General features: G+C 43.2%; 1 protein-coding gene across 5 annotated transcripts in view; it reads right to left on the bottom strand.

Annotated features, from left to right (window-relative positions):
• The window catches only part of RARB (retinoic acid receptor beta), a 393,151-nt gene that overhangs the window by 104,654 nt on the left and 271,646 nt on the right, over positions 1-16,851 (bottom strand). Inside the window, exon 1 of one of the 5 annotated variants that reach the window (XM_047738314.1) lies at positions 74-92. The exons of the other annotated variants lie outside the window; for them this stretch is intronic. The gene's annotated coding sequence lies outside the window, so the exon portion shown is untranslated. Of the gene's footprint in view, positions 1-73; positions 93-16,851 lie in introns of those variants that run through there. 5 annotated transcript variants of the gene reach the window in all.

Below are 16,851 nucleotides of genomic sequence, written 5' to 3'. Positions count from 1 at the left end.
TCATGAAAGGGAAAAAATTTCAACTCCCTCTAGCTCAGAAAGTAACCAGCTGGCTGCCCCGGTAGTCACTTACCCTGGCGCGCAGGTCTGGACCCTGGTGAGGGGCAGCCCCAGGCCAGCACAGAGCTGCAATTCCCATTTCCAGCCCATTTCAAGCCAGCAGCGAAGATGCGGCCAGTGGGAGGGGAGTATGGAATAATCCCATCACGGCTACTTTGGGAAACACGGTTTTCAGACCAGGAAACATGTTGCCTTAAACAAACAAAAAACACCCTCCGGAGTGAGTGGAAGTCTATGCGTGACAACATCTGAAAAGTTATTAATAGCAAGATTTGTGGGGGAGAAAGAGAAAAGTGAAGACCTTTTCACCCCACTGAAAGACAATGGGTGAGAGGGAGGGAGAAAGTAGAAAAACAGCCTACTATTTTGATGACAGAGTTTCCTCCTGAGCAGGGAGGGTGGGCAGAAATGTAACTCAAAGGACACTGAGAGAGTTAGGGAGGGGGATGCACTCGGAGCCTCCAAAAGGAAAACAACCTAAGATTCATATTCCAAACAAGAAAGCTGAGTTGTCCCAAGAGGTAGAGGCTTAGAGTTGTTTATTTTTTTGGTTTAAAAAAACAAAAAACAAAACAAAAAAAACCCTGACAGGACAAGGTCCCACTGTTGGGAATTTAGTAAAGATGAATGAGTGACAGTAGTGAAGCCTGAGTGCTCTGCTGTATACTAGCCATGGTTTCTAGAAGGTCCATCATTCCATGGTGCTTCTTGCCTGCTAACTGGAAGAGGGTCTCCTGTCCCTTCGCTTAGAATCTGACCATAGATTTTAGGCCTATCTCCTAAGACCCTTAGACCAGAAGCTTCCTTGGCATTTATTCTTCCCTAGATTAGTGAGGCAAGCCTTTATCTTGGGGGAGGTGTAGGAAGATGGTACTAGAAAGGCAATGACGACAGACTGAGCAAAAGCATCACCTCTGTGGGAACCAGTCATTCTGGAAGAGGGTAATGATGGCATTGTCCTGGGCTTTGTCAGGTGAATCCTTGAGAGCTCAACCCCCAGAGACCCAGAGGCCAATGGTCTCAATCCTTTTAATCCTCAATTAATTAAAACTCCCTGGGAAGGAATACCAATGAATAGGCAGTTCTTAACTGAGAACCTGAACTCACAACATCAGAAAATCACAATCTAAACTTCCAAAGTTTTCAGTGTCCCAAGAAGGGCACTGAGCCACACATTCAGTTCACAATGTTCTTTGTTTTAGAGGAACATGATCTGGGGAAGAAATGCTACTAGGTAATACAAACTGGAAACCAACAGAAAGGAGAGATTTATCATTTGGATAAATGTCTTTTAATTTCGGCGAAAACATGTCTTTAGATTTCAAAAACATGATCTTGGATAAAATAATTTTTTTAAGTGATCAGCTATCCTATGGGTCTGATTATTATTATAACCAGGTCTGGGGGGCCAATAATCTCTAAACACAATTTTGGGGGAGAGAGTTCCATAAATAAGGCAGGTCTACATTGTTAGTGAAACTGGCTTTTTCAAAAAGTGAAGGGATCTACTCTGGGCAGGGTGGCTTTGCAGGCCCGTGACATGGGCACACACACAGCAGGGCACTTGGATTACTGCTCTGCTGTCACTGTCTTGAAATCCTGAATATTTTTTGAACAAGAGGCCAGCATTTTTATTTTGTATTGGGTCCTGCCAGTTAAGAACCCAGTCCTGGCTCTAGGATCCCATCACTTCTCTATGTGTTGCCTAAATGAGGATGTGGAAGTTCCAGGTAATCACTCTTCTTCCCTGGTTGACCCCCAAGCTCGTTTTAAGACTGAAGATCAGACAGAATTATACAAGTCTACCACAGTCACACTTGCTCCAGGATCTCATTGGGCTGATTCAGAGCAAGTCCGCAACCTTAGGAAGAGGCAGAAAGGGATACCATTTGGGAAGTGTTTTATGTTTTTCTATTGGGCTTTATTTCCCACATGGGTAAGGGACTTTGGAGGAGGGGGCTGGGAGGACTAGGAAGAAGATGAAGAACATTTTCAGAATTGGATAGAGTGTGCTCCCAAATACCATATATATTTAGGTGCAAGTTCAGGAGGGTGCCCAGAAGGTCATTCATACACCACTTAGATATCTCTGACCCCCACTTGGGAGCCACTGAAATAAAGAGTGAATTGGAAAGAAGTGAAGAATACGGGAGACCAAGCAGTGCATCTGTTACTTAAAGCATTTCTGTGCAGCAGGTTAAATATTATGAATACTGTATCTTGGGGACCACTGCCCCTCTTCTCAAGAATTTGAGTTGTGTTAGGGAGAAAAACCCTAAGACAGGAAGAAAGTCTGAAATGGATGATTTCACTGAGCTCCACATATCTTTCTTTAAATCTTCACTTTAAACCAACTCAAGACATCTGTTTTCTAGATTACTTGGGTCAGTTATTTTGTGCCCTTCCACGCTGAAACGCATAGTTGCCGATTTATTATCAGGATTACTCTAAATTTAACTGGGCAAGAAGCCAATGCATTTTAAGTTTTCTAATTCTCAAATGTTTTACAGAGAAATGCACCAGAATAGCTCCTCAGCTGCAGCCCAGGAGTTAGCAGACCCCAGGTGTTTTGTGCATTAATTACTAAATCTCATCTAGACCCAAATTCAAGATCCTCATCTGGACTGAAAGGAGGGGGGTGGGCAAGCAGAAGGAGATAGAGCCAAAACATGCTCAAATCTGCTTAAACTCTTTGAGAGGAGCATAAATTTCTAAATCTCTTTTAGAAGTTTGGTATGCAACATTTCACCATCAACAAAGCCAGGTCTTAGCTCTGTCATAATATGCGGGTTGATGACCATGTACATCACCATGGCAACTCTGCATATCCCATAATTCAAAAGCCTTCCACAGAACCCAATAATCATCACACACTTATATTACTTCATCATGCTAAGGAGGACCTAAATTAGAAAAGAAAGAAAAAAATGCCTGTCCACAATTTGTTGCACTTTTTCCAAGGAAATTTAATTCCAGGCTCATTCTAGGATTTTCTCACTGGCATCTCTCTCTTGCTTATGTTATAGGTGGTTACATCCTGAATCCAAATTGAAAAGGAAGAAATCACAGAGGATGTGGGAGCAGAAGGGAACTGAGTCTTCAGGAGTCTGACAATAATGGAATAATGGGTATTCATCTGATACAGTCTTCTGCTTCTCCTCACCACAGACACTGCTCACATGGTGCAAAAATCTTGTTCACAGTTTATTGAGAAAATACTGCTGAAGTTTCAGCTCTCAAAATGCATTCTGTCCTTGTATTCTGTCCTCCAGGCAAAGATCTGACGTGCAGTATTATCCCAAATACACAGCATCTAAACAATGACATCATCAGCGAAATAGTTTAGAGCCCGCCGGCCCCCAGTGTGGGCCCTTTGTGTACTCACACTTAGCCCGGTTCCCCAGAGCTAGTGTTCTCTTTCACCTCTGTGCCTTTATCCATGCTGTTCCCTATGCCTCGAAAGTCCTTTCCCTGCCTTGTTCACCCCTGCTTATGCTCCAAGATATGCCTTATGCTCAGGTGCCTGGGAATCCCCATCATACCAGCACATGCTCTGCTGTAACATTTATGGTACAACATCATAACCATCAATCCTTGTGTCTCTTTCTTCCTGGAAGCAGGAGTCCTTGGAGGGCAGTATCTTAATCATCTTTGTGATGGAGCGTATGCAACTTTCATAGTAAAAAAGTAACATGTTGCAAGTTATTTTGCTTTTTAAATATCATGGAGCTTCAGTGGAGAAGGAAGGGGAAAAAAAGATGAGCAGAGAACCCTAACCACCAAAACTCTTTAAGTATAAGGGAAAGGAAGGCAGAATTTATATTTTCAATCGTGAGGCTCCAATATCATAATTCAGACAGCAATTCTACTTCATGATTTATCCCCACCTCCCTTCTTTCTTTTTCCAAATTAGCAAGAAATAGGCTCAAACTTCACCCATAGCTCCTCTTTCTTGATCTTTCAAATTAAAGTTGCTATATAATGTCAGCACAGTGCCAGGATTTGAAATTAAATAGGTCTCCAATGTAAAAGGTAAAGTTCTTCTAAACCACACGAACTTGCCTGCAATTAAGCACACATTATAGCTTCCACCTTAGCACCGTGCTATATAAAAACCCACTCCTGGAGCTACCGCTGTGTTGAGGACCTTAACGTCTGTACTTTCTGTGCCCATTTTATAAGAGAAAATTTGGCAGAACACACACAATTAATTTTTAAGTGTTACTTCTCTGCTTTTCCGTTTCATACCTGACTTTGGTTGATAAAGAAGAGGAGTAGTCTTTTGGTTCCACTGGAGAGAAGGGGGAGAATAGGCCCAGCAATAAAAGAGGTACCTGCCAATTAGTCAGATTGTTCTCCAGTTTTCAATTAAAGGCAGCCTAATGGATGGAGGGGGACCCATTTTATTTTCCCTAACAGAGTCCTTATTTTTAAACTCTTAGCTTCATTTTCCAAAATTGCTAGCTTTAGACAGAAGAAACATATATCTTGAGTGAAAAGCTCTACGTTCTTCTTCTGTTTCCTGTATCCAAATGATATCTCTCCCCCCCAGTGGCTACTTCCCATTTGGCTTCACAAAGCTCTGTTGCCCAGGATGGGTTTGCTAATGGACAGCAGTCCCCAATGTCGTACCCCATTCTGGAAGATGGGGGGGTTCAGATCTGGCTGCCCAGACCAGTGAGGCTCACGTGAGAGTCTTGGGGGGGGTGCTGCCTATTTTTGCTCTCCTCAGGTGACCTCCCCTGGAGCTTTACTTATCCTCCTCAGTTTCTTCAAAAGGAGAGGAAGAGAGAACTTAGGAGGCTGTGCTTGTATTGAACCCATCTGAAAGACTTGCCTCTCTTAAGCATTGGCTTGTGCATGGAATTTGGGAATTATTTCCCTTAGATCAAACAGGAGTAAAAATTTCCTTGGACATGGCTGGCCTTCTTCTTTGGAACACACATGTTTCTAGGATTGATACTTTTATCCAGAGTTTCCTCAAATGAATAATTAGGAGATGTCCACAGGTAGGTGTTGGAAAAAGAGATGGGCCTCCATCAATCATGATCAAGCTATATTTAACCACCAAAGGACTAAATGACATTTTGTCAATAGTTTAGCAGTTTTGTTTCTGTGGGACAGCACAGCCCCTCGACCTTGGGGATTTGTGGGGGCAATTCTCTTGACTGCCAACAGGATAAATCCTTCAGGATTGGACCAAACACCCCTTCAGGGCTGGAAAAGCAGTGATAAATCGCATGATCCTGGTAATTTGAAAATTAACGTATCTATGGGGCGGGCTGGGGGGAGACCTAATGTATAACATACTAATTCCTGTTTGTTTTTAACATCACCTGAAGTTTACTTGGTTCAGACCAAAGACGGCTGCAAGAGACACATCAGGACTGAGCATGACACCTTAACGGGCATCAGAACAGACCTTGTGAAAACACCACGTGGTGACACAAAAATGTTTGAATCCTGCCAAGAAAATGGAAAGGGCTTTTAGGAGCCCCTCAGAAGGAGATTCTGAATTAATCTGTAATTTTAGGTTTCCTAATGGCTTTTATGAGCTTGCTTACCCAAAGTCTTTCAGAGCATCATCTCTTTTAATTTTTAATTTTTATCTGTGTTGTGCTCCAAAAATAAGCCGATCTGAATCATTGCCCCCTCATCTTGTTATCTTAATGGGGGAAGGATAGAGTATCATGCTGGCCATTCCGCATTAGGTGTCCTCATTTACAGATTGAAAAAAAAAAAAAAGTGCCAGACATAAATTATTTAAAATCTATTGTATCAGTGTGTGTTCTGTAAGCATTCACTACCGGCAAAGCAGACAGATTATTTTTCACTTTTAATTGTGTTGATACCTTATCTGCTTTGTTGAAAGTGGAGAGTGGTATGTGAAACCACCTCACACGCTGAGGAACAGAGAAGTGATGGGGTCTATTATTTAAAGCCAAAGTAACCCATTTAGTGGAAGTAGCTTTTAACACACTGCTAAGGAAGAGAAAACCTGGAGTTGCTATTTACGTTTGTAATGTGTGTGTATTACCGTGTCAAACATGAGCGAGGGTAGGACACAGCAAGCTTCCTTAGAGAAGCTCCTGGCCAAGGAAGTCCGTGACAGCACGCACTTCACACCAGCATCCAGGCACAAAGACCCCATTGTGTGTGAGTGGTGGGCGGGGGTGGGGGGGGTGGGAGGGGTGGGGGAGTGGATATCACCCCCGCATTCCTCTGCCCTCTGCCCTCCACTTCTCAGGTATGTGGTAAAAAGCAACATAAGTCAGATGAGATCATCTCTAGGTACTCTTGAAGACACTGTCTTTTTTTTTTTTTTTAAAGATTTTATTTATTTATTTGACAGAGAGAGATCACAAGTAGATGGAGAGGCAGGCAGAGAGAGAGAGAGGGGGAAGCAGGATCTCCGCCGAGCAGAGAACCCGATGCGGGACTCGATCCCAGGACCCTGAGATCATGACCTGAGCCGAAGGCAGCGGCTTAACCCACTGAGCCACCCAGGCGCCCTTGAAGACACTGTCTTAAAAAAAAAAAAATACTCAGGGCAATGAAAATACATTTAGATAATAAAATTATTAACCTGTGATTGGCACCTGACTGCAATGAAATCATACACAGGATACAAAGATTCATTATTAGAAATTCAAAGTAAGCTCTAATACTTCTCCCTTTTGACCCCCAAAGACCTTCATTGAGAAATGACCACAGGTAGGGGTGCTTGTGTGGTCCAGTCGGTTGGGTGTCCGACTTTTGGTGTCAGTTCAGGTCACGATCTCAGGGTCGCGAGATCAAGTGTGGCATTGGGCTCCACACTCAGCAGGAAGTCTGCTTCTCTCTCTCTCTCTCTCTCTCTCTCTCTCACTTGCTCTCAAATAAATAAATCATTAAAAAAAAATAAAGAAACGACCACAAGTAGTAAATATGTTAGTATGCTACCAAAAAGTATCTTACCCTCATCTGAATTTAAAATATTCTTTCAAAAGACAGCAGCTTGGAGTTCACATGGGTGAACCTCCAGGTGAGCGGAGGTATATACAGATAATGACTAGCATTGTTCTGATGTAGCTTACTACACTGGAGACTCATCACGCTTTACCTCTTGCATCCTCCACACCAAATCCAGTACCTTATCCAGCTTTCAGTAAATACCTGCTCCTGTAGATGGCTGGAGGGTTGATGGGGCAATGACTCAGTTTGCCAGATATCCTCTACCAGAATAGCAGATGGCTGAAGAGACAAACACCCAAGTGCAAGTCCAAAGGGTGGTAACTAGTTGATGCTCTGCCTTTATCTGGCTTCGGGCCGTGGGAGCAAACTGCGGAACTGTCCTACAGTTCCATTTCACACATGTGAAGTTATCTCTCTACCTTCTAGCGCTGACATTTGCTATTTCCATGTGTCTGAACGAGGAAACACACATCCCTCTGTCCCCACTAGGAGCCTTGGGTCTGTATGTTTTGTGGGACATGTCTGGTTTGGTAAGAAGCAAAGAGATGAAGAGAGCCGAAGTTTCCCAGATATGGGCCCTTTTCCCCCAGAGTCAAAATCCAGCAAACAACTCCCAGAAAAACCACAGTCAATACCAGTCCACAAACACAGACCGCATCACATGTGATACTTGTGAGTTACACTTCCACACCACCGAATATAATCGGTGACAACCCACACCAGTGCGAGCCCAAAGTTGGCCACCACGCTGCACTTACTCTCCAAGTCCCACCACCCCGATCAGGTGTGCACTTGAAATTGAACTCCTGACCTTTCCAGCAATTATCCCCGGAATCTAGACAGCCCCGTCATCACCTCAAGTCAGTGGATGAGAGGAGCAGAGCCAGGAATGTTCTGCCTCTGTTCCCGAAGGGAACCGGAGTGAGGGAGAGGTTCCTGCCTTCCTTTCCATCTGGTTTTTCCAATAAAAGGGAAAAAAATAAATGGAAATGAAAAGTATACAATTAAAAAAAATTACATTTAACTTCCTTTTGCTAATGTCTGTAAGATGATTTTTGGCCTGGCAGGAGATTCCAGATGGGCCGTATAATGAATATAATTTAATACGAAAAACCGGAGTTCAAAGAAACACATTTTTCCAAGTCAGAAGGTTGTCTCACACTGTTTAATGCAAAACACCGGGACAAGACATTGCATTTCTTTTCTTACTGCACACTAGCCTTTAAACCTAATATCAGTGTGGCCAGACCCGAAGCCATCATCAAAACCAGAGGCTGTCACTCTCCGAGATGGGGCCGGCACTGGAGCACACTCACCCAAAGGGCCAGAGACCACTAACCATGCAATGTGTTTTCCTCCAGGGTCTCAGAATTTATACCACCAATTAAGGCCATAATGAGTGCCCCAAGTTGACTTCCTAGGAGCAAGAATTAATTAAGCACAGTATTTCTTAGTAAAGAATGACATTTTTCCAAACGAGTTCTATAAGGTAGCCATATTTTCTGATAGTACAGGGCTTCCATGTACAATCCTTAATTGTTAACACAAATAGAACAATCCAGCAACATGGCTTAGTTTATGTTTTTAATTTGACAATAAAAGAAAGCAATCTTTAACTTTTATCCTTATTTTGGGGGCAAGGAGAATGTTTTGAGCATACTGCGCATATGCGAAGCACAAAATTATTTACATTAGTAATACAGTATTACTTCTTTGAATGATCAACATCCCCACGAGAGAAGGAAGGCAGCGCCGGTATTTATAATCTCGTTCTCACCTTTCAAAAGCGAATAGTTGGGATTTGAACCTATTTACTCCCCAAATCGCTTATGTTCCCATAAATTTTGTAGGGAGTTAAAAAATAACAACAACAGGGACGCCTGGGTGGCTCAGTTGGTTGGGCGGCTGCCTTCGGCTCAGGTCATGATCCCGGGGTCCTTGGATCGAGTCCCATATCGGGCTCCTTGCTCAGCAGGGAGCCTGCTTCTCCCTCTGCCTGTCTCTCTGTCTGTCTGTGCTCACTCTCTCTGACAAATTAAAAAAAAATAAATAAATAACAACAACAACAATCCCCCCCCCACACACACACAAAGGTTACAGATACGTTTTATTAACTACACCTTAGGTAGTCTGATCCAGAGGCTGGCAGACTCCTTCCGCAAAGGGCCAGATGCAAACTTCCTAGGCTGTGTGCTTAAATATGGTTTCTGCCACGTCGAAGTGGCCATAGACAAGTCATAAATGAAGGGCCTGCCTGTGTTCTGAGAAAACTTTACTCATAAACAGTGAATTTGAATTTCATAGAATTTTCATGCATCATAAAATATCCTCTTTTTTAAATTTTTTTCCCCAAGTTTTAAAATGTAAAAATTATTCTTCGCTTTTGGCCTACAAAAATAGGTGGCAAACCAGATTTAGCCTGTGGGCAGTCAGTCTGGCAACCACTGGCCTCACACAGTGAGGTATGTATCTATACAAAGTGTGTATCTTTAAGGGATCTGTGAGGTTGGAAAAAACACCATCTCCGTTTCTCACTCTCACTCACGGACACACATGTATATACTGTCACACACAGATACACCTCAGCTGTCCACATCACGGTCTCTGAAACCACTAATGTAGTATAGCAAAAATGTGGCTTCAAGCATGTGTCTAGACCTGTGAACCAGAACGTGAAGAAAATCTCAGCCTTGAAGAAACATTAGCAGGGTGGTAGGAAAAAAGAGACCTCTCTCTTCCCACCCTTTCTCATGGAGAAAATTCCCACCCTAAATTACACCTCATGTCCTCGACTCCTTTAAGGAGTTAACGTAGCCGGCACGGGTCTGCAAATCCCTGCAGCCTACTCGCCAATTAATGTATTTAACTCTAAAGAGCAGGGGCTTTTTAATTTAGCTCATCCATCACCAACAGAACATTTTGGTAGAAAATATTAGGATTTCCAAATAACTTTATAGCTCTGTAAATTGCCAACATACCATCTGCAATTGAATTAACATTTATAACCAAACCGAAATAATAAATAAAGCAAATTACGCTGCAAATATTCGAGAGTGCCCAATATGCACTTGAGGACGATAATTAGCATTTTATAATCACGCTTCATTTTCTTTATCCAACTCCCTGTCACATTAATGATAAAATATTTTAAACTGTGCTCTATCAGCAAACGGCAGTACAATCTCTAGATTAGCCATTAACTAACATGGGGAATGAAAACAGTTTGTGCTGCTGGCATTACATATCCAAAGAAGTTTTACTCATAATCACATCCTCCAGTCTCCCTGGCTCTTATCTCTGTGATTTTTTTTTCCCCACACTACCTAAACAAGGCCTAGAAAGCCAATGCTTTCTTTGTACCATCCGAACCCGAAGCACCACCAGAGCTGAAGGTGTGTGTTCTCACCGGCAAGAAAAAGGAGAAACGTGATTTAAACACTCATTATGCTCATCTGATCTAGAAAACTAGAAGGGTCTGTCTAGAGGTCAAGAAGCTTAAGTCACTCAAATGGAATAACTCTGGTCCTCAAATAATTCTTTCTGAACTTCTCTCTCATTATGATCTGAAGTCCTTGATTGTGGTATGTGTAGTTTTTTAACCCCCCAGCTTCGAATAAAAATCAACTTCCCTAAATAAATCAGTGAGGAGCAAACATGTATTTTTTACCAACTAGGCTTTCTACCAATTAGCAAAATTTCCCCAAAATTACTCATTATCTTCCTCCAAAATCACTTCCTTTTTATAAAAAAAAGTTTATTTATTCTAGAGAGAATGAGAGAGAGCATGAGCAGGGGGAAGGGCAGAGGGAGAAGGAGAATCTCAAACAGACTCCCCACTGATCGTGGAGGGTGATGCAGGGCTCAATCTCAAATGACCCCGAGATTATGACCTGAGCCGAATCAAGAGTCTTGACGTTTAACCGATGGAACCACCCAGGCACCCCCAAAATGGCTTCCTTATAACTCTATCCAGATGCTTTCTTGATTTTCTTCTTTTCTGTGGCTCCTCTCCCATTTGCACTTGGCATTTCAGGGTTTTCTCACTGTGTGTGATGTCCACATCTCTTTGGTACAGTGCTGTACTGGCTAATACCATAGCCACTAGCACGTGGCTACCAAGCACCGAAATGTGTTTGGTCCACACTGGGAGGTGTTCTAAGTGTAAAAGTAACTGCAAATTTTGAAGACTGGGTGTGAAACATAATGTAAAATCTCTCCATGGTTTTATATTAATTGTTGAAATTGATAATATTTTGGAGAGCAAGTTACTAACACATTATTGAAATTAACTTCACTTGTTCCTTTCCACTTTCTTAAAAATGTGGCTACTAGGAAACTTAAGTTACATATCTAACTGGTATTTGTGGCTCCTATTCTATTTTTTACTGGGGAGGGCCGGTCTAGTGGGTCCCAAATGCAATGATGCCTGAAATTTTTTGTTGAGTACTAGCTCTGCTGCTGACCAAAATGATTATTATTAAAAGGCCAAATCGAGTAAAGCTTTTGATTAAATAAACCTTGCATGAGTCCCATCAGGCAACTCTAGACATTTCAAAGAGTGGTGAGCCTGGCCTCATGTGGTGCCTCACCATATTTTTACTGAGATACAGGTTTGACTAGCCAGACGTTTGCTTGGAGATAGAGGGAAAGTGGGGATGATGCTGCGGGCTGCAGCATCCTCACTGGTCCAGGTCCTACAGGAAAAATGAGGGGTCAAAGCCTTACTGTGGAGGTAATCTAGTGGTTGCAGCCTTGCGTCCTGCCCGTTCGTCTGGTTTAAAGGCCTCTTCCTGTATTAATTAAGCGATCTTAGACAAGTCACATAACCTTTCTGTGTGTTGTTTCCTTACCTTTAAAATGGGGATAGTAATGTTTTCTATTCCATGGGACTGTTATGGAGATTAAATAGCGGACACGAGTGGGGAGCCTCAAACAGTATCAATGTTCACAGGTATGAACTGTTGTCATTTTGACTTTTATTAGTCATAACTGGAAGGGTAGACAGAAGCTTTCACAATGGCAAAATGTGCAGGAGAAGCTGAAACCAAAAATAAGTGAGCTCAAGAAAGCCAGGAAGCTGGCTGCAGGTGGAGCTTGGAGAAGAGTCTGGGAGGTACACAGGTACAGCAAGGTGAGGAGGAAAAGGACGCTGTCCTGCTAGGATCCCTCCCGTGAGCCCTGCCCATCGCTAGCTCACAGGCTTACATAGCAACCACAACTCACAGGATGCACCTGCCTAAGTGAGAGAATGATGTGTTGTTCGTTTTAATAGTTATGGATTTCTGTCTCAGGTTATAAAAGCCAAGTACATGCTGCAGGTTTTGGGACTAGCTTTTCTTTTATTCTGTGAAAGCTTTCCATAATAGTTTTATGCACAGAAATTTTTTAAAAATTTAATTCTTTTACGCTCACCCAGTGTGTCTCCTTAGCATCTAAAGCAGAAGTTGCATACCTCTAATCTGTAAGCTGAGTTGAGCCAAAAGACATTTGTATTTTTGGCTGAGACAGGGGTGGCCAGCACAGACTTAAAAAAATTTTTAAGTGCGTTCCCAACATTTAAAAAGTAGGAGATTTCAATTACAGAAAAGATTGACTTAATGTTTCTCCCTAGCGTTTTTCTTGACCAATTGTTGTATGGTCTGAGTGTTTTTCAGTAGGGAATGTCTGGAGGGCCAGAAAAGACCTTGAAAAGTCCCCAAGTAAGAGAGAGATTCACTTGAAATACTGGAAATCCTGGTAAAGCTAGTCCCACATTCTCACCAGGCAGGAACTCTCAAAATGTAGCAGCCTGGGAGTACAGCCTTGGACAATTACCTGGGAGCATCCCCTGAGAGCTGGCTAGACATGCAGATTCTCAGGCTCCATACCAGACCTCCTGAACCTGAAACTCTGGGGGTGGGCCCCAGCAATCTATGGTTTAACAGGCCATCCTGGGGACTCTGATCCATGCAAAAGCTTAAACTCCACTCACCCAGGGCAGCGATCAACGATCAACGAGAAGACAGCGGTTATCTTGGTCATACCCCCCACCCCTCTCTATCATCCCAAATTAGCCCGCATCATTCACTTCCCTGCCTGGCCCTCCTGATAAGGCACCTGAATTCTCAACTCCAACTGTAAAACTAACTCCCCTGAGAAAATGTGAATACAACATCTTAATGAGGCTACTTTTCATAGAAAACGATCTGGCATCGTTTTATCCTAACCTTAAACGGACTGGAATATGAACTTTTATGATTAGAACTACACGGAACAGGACCCAAATGCATCCTTGCCATACGTGCAGGAAGTAAAGAATCAAAGAATTTCAAAGATGAACATTAGTAGCCTCAATTATCATTTGAATCTAACATGGCTCCCATTGCAGGTGGAGGATTCCTTTCCTATAAAAGGAAAGAGAAAGGGAAAGAAGCTGGGGCCCACTGACCTGCCCAGGAGCTATGCCTCGCCTGGAAAATGTGAGAAGCGACAGTGTCTTCTTCATAGAGCTGTTGTGAACGTTATATATGTCCAGCCAGCACACAGGAAGCGCTAGACAAGTGCTTTTCTCACCAAAGAAACATTGGGTATATTCAGTGCAGTGTTGATCCCTCAAAATAATTCTAGCATTCTGATGGTATTATCCTCATTCTACAGAAGATGAAACTAGGTTTCAGTGAGGGGAGGCAAGGATACATGAACCCAGACCACTGAGTCCCAGCCAGATGGAAATCACAGCTCAGACAGAGGGGCTAAAAACCATCCACAGGAACAGCAGCAACCACACCACTGCAATACTCCATCTCGCCAGGACTGACCCCCAGGTGAGGGACACGCAGTTCTCTTTTCCAGGGGAATACTACCAGCCTTTCATTCTTCAGGGATAATGGCCAATTTGCGGATCATTCAAGTTCTTTTCTAGCTTCCTGGTCACTGCACTGCTGGTAAGGCATGGAGCGAAGAGGGTAAGAAGCTCCATGGCCTACCTCACTTCCATGTTGCTTTTATTCAGAACACCCAGAAGGAGAGGGGTTGGAACAGACAGGGTTTAAGAGGACCTGGGGATTCGGTGATCAGTGATAATTCAGCCTTCCTCACAGTAGATAGCAGAGGCGTGGCAGCTGGTAACCCGAGGAAATGTTTTGGCTAAGAAAGAAATTTGAAGACTTCCAAGATCTCACAACTCGCCCAACAAGCCAGCCATGAAACACCCTTCCACCGTTCTACAGATCTCCTCAAAATCCATGAAATGTACTACTTTAAAAAGTCGTTGCAAGTGTTTATTTATGCAGACCGGAACGAAATTCCGCAGCACAACTCACAAGTTTGTTTAAATTTTAAAGGGGAACAAATTAATAAAGCTTGAGGAGGGTTAATCTAATTTGTAAAAAAGGAAAATAAAACAGCCAGAGAGGAGCACGGACTGCCTAACACTATGTACAGCAAGGCATGTAAACATACAGTATATGCATTATAAATACAATAAAACACCTCTCATTTCAGAATACGGTATTCATACTGAAACTAATGAGCACATGGTGATGGATTCAGTAAGTAATTTTTAAGTAAATACCCATGCATATTTTCTCACTGCCCTTCCCTTGACATACTGTACTTTACAAAAAAATCCATGTCGCAGTTCAAAGAGGAAAAAAAAGTTTTTTAAACAGGCCAGCCTTGGAAATATGTACAGAATTTATGCATGTTTCAAGCTCTCACTCGTTCTCCTTTGCCAGAGGGTGTAATTAAAGGCCCACAGACAATTTCTAAACTGAGGCCAAAGAGAACTGCAGAAGTCAGTGGGAGTTCAGCATCCTGACCAGGCACAAGTATAGCTCGCCCAAAAAGGAATAAATAAGTATCCTGGCAAGGAGCATGGAGAAGCACAAGGATGAGAGCATTAAGCAAAAGAACCCACATTTAGTTAAAAAACAAAAATTCATTCAGTGGCCTAGAATCGAGAACATAATCATTATACGATCGGACACAAGCCAGGGGAGGCCAGGGGGCCAGAAGTGGAGGCCATTCCCTGGGAGATGAGCTGGCCATCTGTTTCGAGATAGCTGTTGGAGCTGGGGTCGCACTTGGGTCTTCTGGTAAGTTCTTTCCCTCTCTGTTGTCCTAGACATTACTACACCCTAAGTGTATTTCATTTTTCCTCATTACTTGGGAAGGAAGAAGCCACTCACAGCAGCTTAAAGGTGACCTGCCAGGTAACTCAATGACTAACGTCCTCAAATGCAAGATTGGAGGTAGGAATCCACTGTTCCCCTGGTCTCTCTTGGTTGCCACCTGTTTTTCAAGGTGAGCCATGAGCCTTGGTAGTCTACAAAGATGCACATTTTCCCCACAACAGGGTCCGAAGAGCAATTCACTCATGCCATCTGGCATCCTACTAAAGAGTCTGTGGTTCAAAGCAAAACCAAAGGTGGCCACAGGGACATCTCCCTTCCCAGCAGCTCTTCTAAAGTGACCCATTAAAGTGCGTCTGTGACCACTTTAATCAACAGAATTTGATGGGATGCCTGGGTGGCTCAGTCTTCAAGCATCTGCCTTCCGCTCATATCATCAGATGATCAAGTCCCAAGTCAGGATCCTTGCTTGGCAGGGAGCCTGCTTCTCCCTCTGCCGGCTACTCCCCCTGCTTGTCTCTCTCTCTCTGACAAATAAATAAATAAAACCTTTTTTTTTTAAATTAATAGAATTTGACAAAAAGGACTTAATGGAGCTTCCGAGGCTAGGAAATAAGAGGCCACACGTCTTCCACTTGGCTTTCTGCAGCCCTAGCTTTTGGGCCACCGAGCCTCCTGTAGTAAGTCTGATAACTCTAAGACTACCATTCTGTGAGGAAGCACAGCCCAGCAAGAAGCCTCAGGTCTGTGTTCTGCTCAACAGCCCCGGTTAGTGGTCAGCATCGACTACCAGGCACATCGCAGAAGCCACCTCCCAGACATGGAGACACTGTTAGATGCCAGAGCTTCTCAGCTGAGGCACCAGAGCACAGAGCACAGACAAACCATCTCTGGTGTGGCCCGCCTGAGTCTTTGTACCCATAGAATCTGAACAAAAAGGAAAAGCTGTTCTCTGCCTCTAAGTTTTGTGAAGATTTGCTAGGCAGTGAGGATAACTGGAACATACCCCGTCTGGAGGCTTCAGGATCATTTTAACCCTATACAATTTTGACTTCATTCATTTAGTTTAGAAGTTAAACCCTAAAGAAAAAGGCATTGTGCTCTCTTGTCTTACCTTTACACAGTAAAGTTATATAAAGCCAGGAGATACTGTATTTGAAAATCCTCCGTAAACTGTGCTAGCTCTGTACTTACAGGATTTAACATTTCGTAATGAGAAAACGATCTGTTATTTCACTGGTGTATATAACAAGTGGGGAAAGACCAATATTTGAAATTCAAAACCAGTTCAACCTGAGGCCAAGAAGTGACCTTAGTAATTGATAAGAAAACAGTCACCTTGGCTGACACCAAGAGACCATCTTATCAGGTGGCAAAACCAATCCAAATGTTGAGCTTGCATCATCTTTTTTTTTTTTTTTTTAAAGATTTTATTTATTTGACAGAGAGAGAGATCACAAGTAGGCAGAGAGGCAGGCAGAGAGAAAGGGGGAAGCAAGCTCCCTGCTGAGCGGAGAGCCTAATGTGGGGCTTGATCCCAGGACCCTGAGATCATGACCTGAGCTGAAGGCAGAGGCTTAACCCACTGAGCCACCCAGGTACCCATAAGATGGCTTGCATCATCTTATCCCATGCCAAAAGGGAGGGCAGCAATGGACAGCAGGACAGATGGGGCGGGCACCCCTGCATCACTGGAGTGCTCAGGGGAGAACGCTGCTAAAAATAA

This window comes from Lutra lutra, chromosome 1, assembly GCF_902655055.1.
Source record: "Lutra lutra chromosome 1, mLutLut1.2, whole genome shotgun sequence".
NCBI classification, from domain to species: domain Eukaryota; kingdom Metazoa; phylum Chordata; class Mammalia; order Carnivora; family Mustelidae; genus Lutra; species Lutra lutra.
Note: the sequence above shows the minus strand (reverse complement) of the source record. Positions and strands in the feature narration are given on the sequence as shown.